The sequence below is a fragment of the Somniosus microcephalus genome, chromosome 1, assembly GCF_052327205.1.
Source record: "Somniosus microcephalus isolate GS21.2 chromosome 1, FLI_Smic_1.0, whole genome shotgun sequence".
Taxonomy (NCBI): Eukaryota; Metazoa; Chordata; class Chondrichthyes; order Squaliformes; family Somniosidae; genus Somniosus; species Somniosus microcephalus.
Genome location: NC_140987.1, coordinates 313,458,487 through 313,471,164, shown reverse-complemented (window position 1 = coordinate 313,471,164; position 12,678 = coordinate 313,458,487).

Below are 12,678 nucleotides of genomic sequence, written 5' to 3'. Positions count from 1 at the left end.
GAAGGTCGTTCGAACCGGCGTCCCGCCCCGGGGTCAAACTTCGGGAGATCATCGACCAACCCCGGGCCGTTGACGAAAACGGGAAGCCATCGACCCGCTCCAGGCTCGGGAGAAGAGACAAAATAAAACGACAGAAGCAGCCGGTGTCCAGCCGCCCCCGACCCCCACCGCAGGAGAGAGGTGAGGCGCAGCTCGCTGGGGCTCCACGATCCACGTGGAGACAGGACGCCTGAAAGGACCAAACGCAGACTGGTTCAAAACCTTGCACTTCCTAGTTGGATTGGTGAGCATGTTTCTGGCCCTCCATAATCAGATCTAGATAGGTTTATGGAGGTGGATATTTAAGGGTACAATTAACATGAGTTGTTATCCCTCGATGTTCCGTGTGTTTCCCTATTTCATGATGATCTTTGTAGAGTGTAATATGCCTGTATTTGCCTTAGTTAGTATTGTGTCGTTATGATTTGTTTGTGTTTTTCCCTCCCATGTACTCTCTTATTTGCTTGCATTTGATTTGTGTTTCCATTTGCAATAAAATTTCATTTTGTTTCATCAAACTTGGTCTATAAGAGTTTTCTCTACATTGTAGTTCCTGCCCCAAAGTCCAGAGTATAGAATCTAAGGGGCGAGTGGGTCGAACCACTCAAGGTTTTACTGTGCAAGAGAGAGAGGCCTCTAGAGAGTGTAATGTATGTACCTTTAAGGGAGAGAACTACTTTTTACAGCTCCTGTATACTGTAGTACCGGCAGTGACCACACCTGTATATAAACCCCGAGTAGTGATCTGTACAGTTAGTTCTAGAGTAACCCTCATTCAGTAAACACCTGTTGAATTGTTCCCTGCAGTCTGTTGTCTGATTATTGAAGGACACAACATTAAGATACACAGATCTAACAGAGAGAGAAACCTCTGCGACCTAAAACCCCTTACAAAGTGTAACGGTGATGCATTTTGGCAGAAGGAACAGGGAGAGGCAATTTACACTTAATGGCACAGTTTCAAAGAGTGTGCAGGGACAGAGGGACCTGGGAGTTAATGTCCATAGTTTCCTGAAGGTGGCGGGACATATTGAGAGAGTGGTTAACAAAGCATATGGGATCTTGGGCTTCATAAATAGAGGTATCGAGTACAAAAGTAGACAAGTTATGCTGAGACTTTATAAAGCACTGGTTAGGCCACAACTGGAGTATTGCATCCAGTTCTGGTCACCACACTTTAGGAAAGATGTGAAGGCCCTCGAGAGGGTGCAGAGGAGATTTACCAGAATGGTTCCGGGGATGAGGGATCTTAGCTACAAGGACAGGTTGGAGAAGCTGGATTTGTTTTCATTAGTACAAAGGAAGTTGAGGGGTGATTTGATAGAGGTGTAAAAAATTATGACGGGTTTGGATAAGCTAGACGGGTAAAGGCTGTTCCCACTAGTTGATGGTACAAGGATTAGGGGACACAGATTTAAGGTTTTGGGAAAGAGAGATGGGGTTGTGAGGAAAAAATGTTTTTACACAGCGAATGGTGATGACATGGAACTCGTGGTGGTGGTGGTGGAAGCGGAGACACTCGGGGAGAAATTCAGTATCGCCCCGTTTGGGGCGCCGTTGTAGGCCGTGCGCAAAATTTAGCGCCTGCCGCTAATTATCGCCTCCGACGGCAAACTTGGCTTTTATCACCCCTGGAGGTGATTGGAGCGCGAAATCAGGTGCTACACACCTCTCATTAGGCGCAAAGGCCGAGGAGCGAGGCGCTACCTCAGAGCGCGGGTGCAGCGCAGGTGCTGTCAGTTAGCGATTGAACACAGACACACTGCTCAGTTCTTAAAGGGGAGGGTCGATCTTGCTCTCCAGCCACACCCTGCTCATTGGAGCCTTGAATCTCAGCCTGGACAGACCTGTGGCTAAATCTTGCAGGCAAGGACTATGGAGAGAGCCAGGGAGCGAGCGCAGCGCTTCAGTGAGCGGGCCTTGGAGGCTCTGGTTGGTGCGGTGGAGCGCAGAAGATCTATACTGCACCCAGAGAGTGGCAAGAGGCCTTTGCCACGCGAGTACAGAAGAGTGTGGAGGGAGATGGCTCAGAGCGTCTCCTCCAGGAGCATGGTGCCTAGGACCCATCTCCAATGTAGAAAAAAGTTCAACGACCTCACTCGGGTCGTCAGGGTGAGTGGCTTTTTTTCAATACCTCTCCATCCCTCCATCTCAACCTCACCCTATGGCCAGAGGGTCTTAAAACCCCAATGCCCAACACTCATCCAACCCCTATGACCCTTTCATCAAACACACACGCACATTCCACACTTTGTATACAGTAAGGGCTATTCAACTATGGGAGGCACATCAGGCAAGACCATGGCTGTATATTTACTCAGACGCCGTCCTTTTCTTGCAGGCCAAGCTATCACATAATAGGAGACAGCAGCAACGGACAGATAGAGGGCGGCCTCACCTGCAACCCCTCAGCGATCTTGAGGAGCGCGTCCACAGGATTGTGCTAAGCAGGGTGATCGGCCCCGTCGCCACTGGAGACACCGACCCCGTTCTGGACAGCAATGGTAAGGTCATCACCTTTTTGTCCTCTCTCATTCCACTTGTCCCTCAGAACACCAGCCTTTGACACTTTCAATCCAACTTACTAAATCGCTGCACTCATTAATCCCTTACTGCCCCCCTGTCCTCATGCTAAAGCCACTCTTGTGCCTCCCTGCTTTCAGATGGTGATTCACCAGCTGAGGAGATGGGCCCTCAAGCTGCCAGTGGGAGTGAAGCTGCAGGCGAGGAGGAAGAGGAAGCCGGAGCATCAGCGCCACCCTCTCCCAAGGAAGCTCATGCCCGCACTGGGGACACGCCTTCCCTGGAGGGGAGCAGGGGGGAAGGGTCTGATGAGGGTGAAGCTCCAGGACCCAGCGGGCTGCAGCAACGCGATGGGGGTAGGGAAGCACGGGGCGTTTTCCCCGGAGGGAGAGTATGCCAGCGAGTCCTGCTGCACTGGACGCAGAGGAGGAGCAGCTCATCGCTGAAATGAACACCCAGGCGGTGGGCATGCACACTGAACTCATGGGTGCAGTGGGAAGGGTGCCCGAATCGATTGAATCACTGGCAAGAAGTGTGGAGCACTTCGCTGTAGCACAGGCGGATGCCACGCAAATGCTTAGTGCAGCAATTCAGTCACTGGCTGCCATGACCCCATCTCTGACTGTTCTCATGCAGACTCAGATTGAGGCCACACGAGCACTGACTGCTGCCATCCTCGCTGGTTCGGACACATTTCCCCAGGGCTCTCACCGCGCCGCAGCAGGCCAGCAATCTGTGCTTCAGCAGGTTGCTCCAGATGCTGAAGTGCTGCCCCGTGGGAGTGCCAGTGTGTCGAGCGAGCAGGGAGTTGCTGTCCTCTCTCAAGGTGACAGCATTTCTGCTGCCACCACTGTCACTTCTCCACTGCACTTGCCACCGCCTGTAGGACAGACTGCTGCTGCCCATGCAGAGTTGGTGCAGTCTGCAGCCGGGCCCTCCAGGCCCACAGCTGGTCGAGGCCGTCCTTCAAGGGCATCTGCAGTCTCAGGTTGTGACAATCAGCAGCCTTCCCCCAGCCTTGCTGCAGCTACTGGGTTCCTATTACGGAGGAGCAGTAGGGTGGGAAGGGGGGAAGTGCGCAAGGGAAGGAGATCACCCTCGAAGGACAAAAAGTATGAGGTGTGACAAAATGAATAGGAAAAGTACCCATGGATTGGCGGGTAGCTAATGTTACCCCACTGGTCAAAAAAGGTGGTAGAGAGAAAACGGTGAATTACAGACCGGTAAACCTGACATCGGTAGCGGGGAAAATGCTAGAGTCCATTATAAAAGATGTAATAGCAGAGCACTTGGAAAACAGTGACCGGATCGGACAAAGTCAACATGGATTTACAAAAGGTAAATCGTGCTTGACTAATCAACTGGAATTTTTTGAGGATGTAACTGGTAACATAGATAAGGGAGAACCAGTGGATGTGGTGTATTTGGACTTTCAAAAGGCTTTCGATAAGAGATTAGTGTGTAAAATTAAGGCACATGGGATTGGGGGCAAGGTATTGCCTTGGATAGAGAACTGGTTGGCAGACAGAAAGCAAAGAGTTGGAATAAACGGCTCTTTTTCATGAGTGGCAGGCAGTGACTAGTGGGGTACCACAGGGATCGGTCCTTGGACCCCAGCTATTCACAATATATATTAATGATCTAGACGAGGGAACTAGATGTAATATCTCCAAGTTTGCAGACGACACAAAGCTGGGTGGGCGTGTGTGCTGTGAGGAGGATGCCGAGAAGCTCCAATATGATTTGGACAGGTTGGGTGATTGGGCAGAAGCATGGCAGATGCAATACAGTATAACGTGGATAAATGCGAGGTTATCCACTTTGGTGTCAAAAACAGGAAGGCAGATTATTATCTGAATGGCAATAGATTGGGAGAAGGGGAAGTGCAACAAGACCTGGGCGTCCTTGTGCACCAGTCGCTGAAAGTAAGCATGCAGGTGTAGCAGGCAGTTAAGAAGGCAAATGGTATGTTGGCCTTCGTAGCGAGAGGGTTTGAGTACAGAAACAAGGATGTCTTGCTGCAGTTGTACAGGGCCTTGGTGAGACCACACCTTGAGTATTGTGTGCAGTTTTGGTCGCCTTATCTGAGGAAGGATGTTCTTGCCATGGAAGGAGTGCAGCGAAGATTCACTAGGCTGATACCTGGGATGGCAGGAATGACGTATGAGGAGAGATTGGGTCGATTTGGCTTGTACTCGCTGGAGTTTAGAAGAATGAGAGGGGATCGCATTGAAACTTATAAAATTCTAACAGGGCTAGTCAGACTAGATGCAGGAAGGATGTTCCCGATGGTCGGGGAGTCCAGAACCAGGGGTCACAGGGGTCACATTTAGGACAGAGATGAGGAGGAATTTCTTCACCCAGAGAGTGGTGAACCTGTGGAATTCTCTACCATAGAAGGCAGTAAAGGCCAATTCATTAAATATATTCACGAAGGAGTTGGATATATTTCTTAAGGCTAAAGGGATCAAGGGATATGGAGAGAAAGCAGGGAATTTGGATGATCAGCCATGATCACATTGAATGGCCTACTCTTGCTCCTATCTTCTATGTTGTTCGTTTTTTTATTAAAGGCCGAGGTTCGTGGTCAAATTTGTTTTAGTGTTTTGGACATTATCTCCAGGTTGTGAGAACCAGTTATGTTAATGACTGTTTTTTGTGTTTCTTTCTATTAGTTTGTCATGAGGAAATGACACACAGAGTTTGTAAAATAAATACGTTTTTGTTTTCAATATGTACGTTTGGTCTATGCAATCATTGTTGCCTTGGCCGGCTTAGGGGTTGCGGGCTGGTTTCATTCATGTTGTTCTCAATGGCAGAAGCCATTTCCTCAGCAGGGGCCTAGAAGCGGCTTGCTATCAGCCGTTGACAGACGGCCCTTCCAGTATCTACATTGTGGGCCTCCCTCCCGCCTTGGTGCTGCTGATGATCATCCTCCTCATCTTCCTCCTCCTCCTCTGGTGGTGCGCCAATGGTGGCATTGGCTGGGTCCTGAGGATTGCCAGGTTATGCAGTATGCAGCACACAACTATGAAGAGGGAGACTCGCTCAGGCGAGTACTGCAGGGCTCCTCCAGAATGGTCCAAACAGCGGAACTGTTGCTTGAGTACACCGATTGTGCTGGTAGCTTGATGGCTCTCGTTGTACCGCAGCTCAGCAGGGGTGTTGGGCGTACGGAGCAGTATCATCAGCCAGGTGCACAGTGGATATCCCTTGTCCCCGAGAAGCCAACCACCTGGGTGATGCAATGCCTGGAAAAGTTCTGCCACAGTAGTCTGGCGCAGGATGAATGCATCGTGGCTGCTGCCAGGATAGTGGGCATTGACAGCGAGTATCAGCTGTCTGTGGTCACAGACCAACTGAACGTTTAAGGAATGGAACCCCTTTCAGTTGCGGAAATCCTCGGCATTCTCATGCGGAGCACGCAAAGCCACATGCGTGCAGTCAATGGCGCCCTGCACCATGGGGAACCCTGCTATCATAGCAAAGCCCATTGCGTGTTCTTGCTGCTTTTTCGGGGTCATGGGGAACGAGAGTAATCTCATCTCCTTTTATAGAGGGCATTTGTGACCTGACGGATGCAGCAATGCACCGCGAACTGGGAGATATTGGCGATGTCCCCAGTAGCTGATTGAAATGAGCCGGTGGCATAAAAGTTGAGAGCCACTGTTATCTTCACTGCCAATGACAGAGACGTCCTGCTCCTCAGTTGAGGCTGCAGATCTGGCTGCAGCAGGTGCCAGAGCTCAGTGACCACCTCCTTGCTGAAGCGCAGCCTTCGCAAACACTGCTCCTCAGACATATTAATGTAGGAGAATTGTTGGCGAAATACCCTGGGAGGGTAAGGTCTCCTGTACAGAGGCCTGTTGGCCCTCCTCCATCTGGCCATGATTGCCACTCTCTCTCTGCATCTCTGTGCCCTCCGAATCTGCTGGCACAGCACAACGCCCCCAATCAGTGCAGCCCCCATAGTATCTTGGCAATCAAAGTAATGAAGGTCAAAAACCAAAGTACCTGCAAAGTTATGGTCAGAAGTCAAAACTGCTTCAGACAGCATTGACTCAATGCAGAAATCTCTCTTTCTCTCTCTCAAAATCTCTCTCTCTCTCAGAACGAGTGGTGCAAAAATGTCTGCCACACAAAAAGCCAGGAAGAGGCCCCCTTTAAATAGCGCCCCCCCCCCTCCTCCAGCCCCACAGCGACTGGGAAGCGTTCCAGTCTACCTGTCGTTGGTAGTGCCAGGCGGAAAGGAGGGGGGCGCCACTCAATTTCCATTCCGGGGCGCCACAAGTGTGTTGCACGCTCGAATGACGTAAAGATCTGCGTGCGCAGATCGGGCGGTATTGTTTAGCGCCGCCGCAAAATGTCTGGACAATTCCACGAGAGGCGCAGATATCGCCGCGCCCGGCGCTAGTTGCTTTGCGCCCCATTAGCGCCCTCTTAAGGCGCTAACGGGAGGCGCAAACCAACTGAATTTTTCCCCCTCAATGTTTTCAAGGGGAGACTGGATAGGCACTTGAGGGAAATAAACTTGCAGGGCTACGGGGATAGAGCGGGGGAACGGGACTGACTGGATTGCTTTACAGAGAGCTGGCACGGACTCAATGGGCCGAATGGCCTCTTTCTGTGCCGTTATGACCCTATGACTATGACCTATGAAACAGACTGATATAGATCGAGTCAGTTAGTGTCATTCCTCAATCTAATTTGTTTTTTCCTTTATGTTGGATTTTTAAAGTACACATAGCTTCTTTGAGGAAAACAGATAGGAAGGGAGGTGGGAGTAGGGAAACTGATGGAGGATGACAGCTGCTGGACCTTGTGGGACGTGACTCAGGACATCATTAGTGGTGCCCCCCAGGGTTCGGTCCGAGGCCCACTATTGGTCACCGTCTTTATTAATGAGACAGATAGTGGTGTTGGGAGTATGGTCAGTAAGTTTGAAGATGACACTAAATCTATGCAAGGGTTAAGACAGTAGAGGAGTGCAATCAAATACAAAAAGATTTAGCTATGCTAGGGGAGTGGGCCATGCAATGGGAAATGGCATTTAATTTAGATAAATGTAGTGTCAGGCTTGTTGGTCGAGTCAGCACTGAATACATGCATCATTTGCAGGGAACAATACTGAAAGAGGTTGGGAGAGAAAAAGATCTGGGTGTTGACGTAAGAAAACTACTAGGCACTTGGTCTAAGCGTTAAACAAAGCTTTACTCAACTGTTTTACAACATGGAGGTCTAGTTGTGTCCTTCGCTAGTTCCTGTTAAGAGTGTCCTGCGCAAGCTGGGCCTGTGCCCGAGTATTTATACTCTCCTTGGGCAGCGCCACCCGCAGGCCGCTCAGTTGATTCATGTCAGGTGTTATTGTGCAGAGATCACTGAAGGTTGATGACCAATGTAGAGAAACTGTTGGGTATTTGGATATATTAATAGAACACAATCTAGGTGCATTTAAGTGGCGGTTAGATGAGCACATGAGGGAGAAGGGAATAGAGGGTTATGCTGATAGAGCTAGATGAGAAAGGATGGGAGGAGGCTCGAGTAGAGCATAAATGCCGGCATGGACTGGTTGAGCTGAGTGGCCTGTTTCTGGGCCGTACATCCTATGTAATTCTATGTAAAACACACAACTTATACAAAGGAGCTGAAAATCCCCAGCCCCAAATTCCCATCCCTGAAGCAAAACTCCAGAGAGACAGGATTTTACCAGCAAGTGTACTGATTTTAGTGCAGTTTCCTATACACTGTTAAATCCAAGATAGATGCTGGAACAATTTGGAAAAAGAATGAGCAATGTGACTGACTAACATTGCAACAGTTGACTTGGCTGAATCTTTACTTATTTGTATTTTAGCAAATAAGTACAATTAAGTTATTAATTTCAGCCACTCAGAACTATTTTTGCTACAGATTTGATTTGCCATCCTTCACACACGACGTGGTATATGATAATTATTTATCAACAGATTTACACCAAAATCACTGTAACTAAATAACATGGATTAATTAATTCAAAAGCACCGAGAATCAACGTTTGACCCGACATCTGAGCCCGCACAAAACAGAGTAAAATGCCAGATGTTAAAAGTCTGCATTATTTTCAACAACAGATGTCTAGGCTTACATTTGAAGCAGAAATTCTAAACAGAAGGTTCAGATGATGGTAATAAACTACCGGAGTGGAGTCACAGGAGACTCTGCTACAGAAGAGCCTGTTAAACCTAGCGCAGACACTCAGGGCTGGAACTTAACAGCATAAGTATCTTTTGTGCTAATTGTTAATGCAATGCCAATCATCCTCTCCAGCCATAAAGGGAACAATTTTAACTGTCCAATCTCATTCCTGCATGTTGTTAAATCTTAAAAAATGTCAAATTTTAAAGTTTAATAGTTTTTCTTTACTTTTCCTTTCTTTCTCTTTTTTCCTCTCTCTTAATCCAAAATTTTTAACTGAAGGGTGTAGAAAAAAGCCTAATTAATGGCGCACGCCAAGGGATGCCCCACTCCAGCAATACCTGGCCCAGAGAGTTTCAAAATCCTATGTTGTTCAGTTTGTTATTATTCTTCCACACAGTCTTGAGAGGGCCCACAACGCACATTTCAAATGTAAATATCTTGGGGTGAAGTTTCCGCTAGTTTTGTGCCCAGGTTCCTACCCAATCAGGGAAGGGAGAATCGGCTGGACCAGCGCAAAAGATCGGGGAATTTAAAACATAGGTGAGTTACACCCAAAACCACGTGTTTACAGCGATCTTTTACACTGGGTCAAGATTCAATTTGCCCTAATCAGGCCCCGCCCATAAAGCTGGCCACTTCCCCAAGTCGAAATTGCCATATTCCGCTGATTCGGAAAGGCTCTTCAAATTGTACTCATTTTCTTAGGCGCACGGCCACGTTTTAAAAGATTTCTCACATCGAAAAATATTTAATTTACTAGGAAACTGATGAGTGCACAAAAGTGAAACTGTTAAGTCGTTCAGCATAGTTTAAAAAATAATCGGGTTACTCAAAGCTGGAGAAATGGACACTCTTATTAAAAATGCTTACTTTTTGGTGATTAACCCATTTTCAGCTGTATTAATAAAACTGCACCAGGTTCCCATTCTTAAATATATCAAGGACTATTTTCTAATGGAAAGAAATGATGATGTTGTAGGAATGTCTAGTTCCTATCCAAAAGACTGAGGTCTGCTCAGGCGATCAAATCAATGAGGTTTAATGAAAAGTAACAGAGTTTAACAGATAACTACAGGAGAACATCGAATATAGGTCTAGTCGGTTCGGAGGCTCCACGAGGACTGCTAGGGCGGTCCCGTGGCTGACGTCATCATGTTTTTCCCGCCGGTGGGGATCACATGATGAACGGCATGACGTCATCGCGTTTACCCATGCTATTAAAGTGATCGCGCTCTGTACAAGTAAACAGTGAAAACAAAAATACAGACTCAGGCTGTAGCCAACATATTATTAAAGGGAATTATATACAATTGATTAGAGTCCCTTAGTGGCTCCGCCACATGCGCCCCCCCCAGAATTGTCTTTAATAGCAAAAGTAAAACGACGAGGAGGCCTGACAAGCCTGTCAGATCGACTTCTGTAGCCTTGAAGTGGAAGCTGATTGACGGCGGGCGAGCTGGCGGGTGGTTGCGTTTGATCTGGCACGGCGACTGTGGGCGGTCGGCCACGTTTCGGCGGTTGTGCGATCTCAATTGGGCGGTCAAGGTCCAAGTGGACCGGTCAACCGAAATGTGGTCCGGTTTACCACCGACATCGACGAAAAAGATTTGTCTCCCGGCTCTATCACATGGAAAGGACCAGTGTAAGGGGGTTTGAGCGGGTCCCGATGAGCGTGGTGGTGGACAAACACATAGTCGGCGTTCTTCAGCTCAGCTGGGACGTGGGAACTCTGCAAGCCGTGATGCGACGTAGGCTATGGAGCGAAACTTCTGGCTGCCTCCTGGTGGCTGATGAGCTGCTGGGACGCGGACCATGGCTCTGTTGGAGATGGAAGGAAATCCCCTGGTACGCGTAGCGGCTGGCCATATACGAGCTCCGCCGAGGACGATTGAAGATCTTCTTTAGGTGCCGTACGAAGACCCAAAAGGACCCATGGAAGCCTATCCACCCAGCCTGAAGGCTGGCCCGCAGTGCGGCTTTGAGCGACCTGTGGAATCGTTCGCACAGGCCGTTCGCCTGTGGATGGTAGGCGGTGGTGTGATGTAGCTTGACGCCGAGCCCCTGAGCCACAGCGTTCCAGAGGTCCAAAGAAAACTGCGGCCCACGATCGGACGAGATGTCCGCCGGTACCCCGAAGTGGGTGACCCAAGAGGAGATGAATGCCCTAGCGACGTCTGCGGAAGTGTTGGAAGACAGAGGAACTGCCTCCGGTCATCGAGTGGTGCGATCCACCATTGTAAGAAGATGATAAACCCATGCGAAGGCGGGAGTGGCCCCACCAGGTCCACATGCACATGATCAAACCTACGTTCCGGAACGGCGAAAGGGGCCAATGGAGCCTTGACGTGACGCTGCACCTTGGCCTTTTGGCAGACCACGCAGGTGTTGGCCCAGTCGCGAACATCCATGTGCATGCCCCGCCACACGAATTTGGATGACATCAACCGTTGCGAGGCCTTCATGCCAGGGTGCGACAACCCGTGGATGGCGTCAAAAACTTTTCAGCGCCAGGCGACTGGGACGATAGGGCGACGATCTCCTACGGAGACGTCGCAGAGTAGCGTAGTGCCCGCGGCATGGAATTTGACGTCGGCTGCTTGGAGGCTAGAGGGGTTGGTTCTTTAAGATTGGACCTCCGGATCCGAGGCTTGATCCGCAGCCATGGGGGCATAGTCGATGCCGAGCTGGACTGTATGAACGGTTGCGCAGGAGAGGCAATCCGCCACCAGGTTGTCCTTACCGGACACATGCTGAATGTCAGTGGTGAACTCTGAGATATACGTCAACTGACGCTGTTGCCGAGCTGACCACGGTTCGGCGGTCTTGGCCATAGCGAACGTTAGTGGCTTATGGTCCACAAAAGCCGTGAATGGACGTCCCTCTAGCAAGAACCGGAAATAGCGGATGGCCAGAAAAAGGGCCAGCAACTCCCGGTTGAACATGCTGTACTTTCGTTCGTTTCGCCGTAGTTGACGGCTGAAAAACGCCAGCGGTTGCCACATCCCCTGCACCCACTGTTCCTGCACTGCGCCGATGGCGTAGTCTGACACGTCGGTGGTAAGGGCGATGGTGGCACCTGGCAGCGGGTGTGCCAGCATGGTTGCGTTGGCCGACGCGCCTTTGGTGTCGACAAACGCCCGGTCCATGTCGACCGTCCAGCTGATTGAATCCTTGCCGGACTTGCCCTTGAGGGCCTCGTACAGCGGCTGCATGAGCAGAGCTGCATTAGGGACAAACCGGTGATAAAAATTTACCATCCCGGGGAACTCCTGCAGGGCCTTGATGGACTGCGGGCGCGGGAATGAAGTAACTGCCTCCACCTTCATTTGCAGGGGAATTGCGCCGTCTGATGTGATGCGATGGCCTAAAAATCAATCTGCTGCAGGCCGAACTGGCACTTGGCCGGGTTGATGATCAAGCCGTGTTGACTGAGGCGTCAAAAGAGGGTGCGCAAATGGCAGATGTGCTCCTCTTTATTAGGGCTGACGATGAGGATGTCGTTGAAGTAGACGAGTAGAAACTTGAGGTCCCGAAGCACGGAGTCCATCAAGCGCTGGAAAGCCTGTGCAGCGTTCTTCAATCCAAATGGCATCCGCAGAAATTCAAACAGGCCGAATGGGGTGATGACTGCAGTTTTCGAGATGTCTTGCGGGTGTACGGGGACCTGGTGGTAGCCACGGACAAGGTCGACTTTTGAAAAAATGGTATTTCCCGCCAAATGTGCAGAGAAATCCTGAATATGAGGGATCGGGTACCGATCAGGAGTAGTGGCGTCGTTCAGGCATCGGTAGTCGCCGCAAGGCCGCCATCCGCCGCCAGGTTTCGGAACAATGTGGAGAGGCGAAGACCAGGGACTATTCGACCGGCGAATAATCCCTAGCCACTCCATCGTGTCGAACTCCGTTTTCGCAGCCGCGAGCTTGCCAGGTTCGAGGCGCC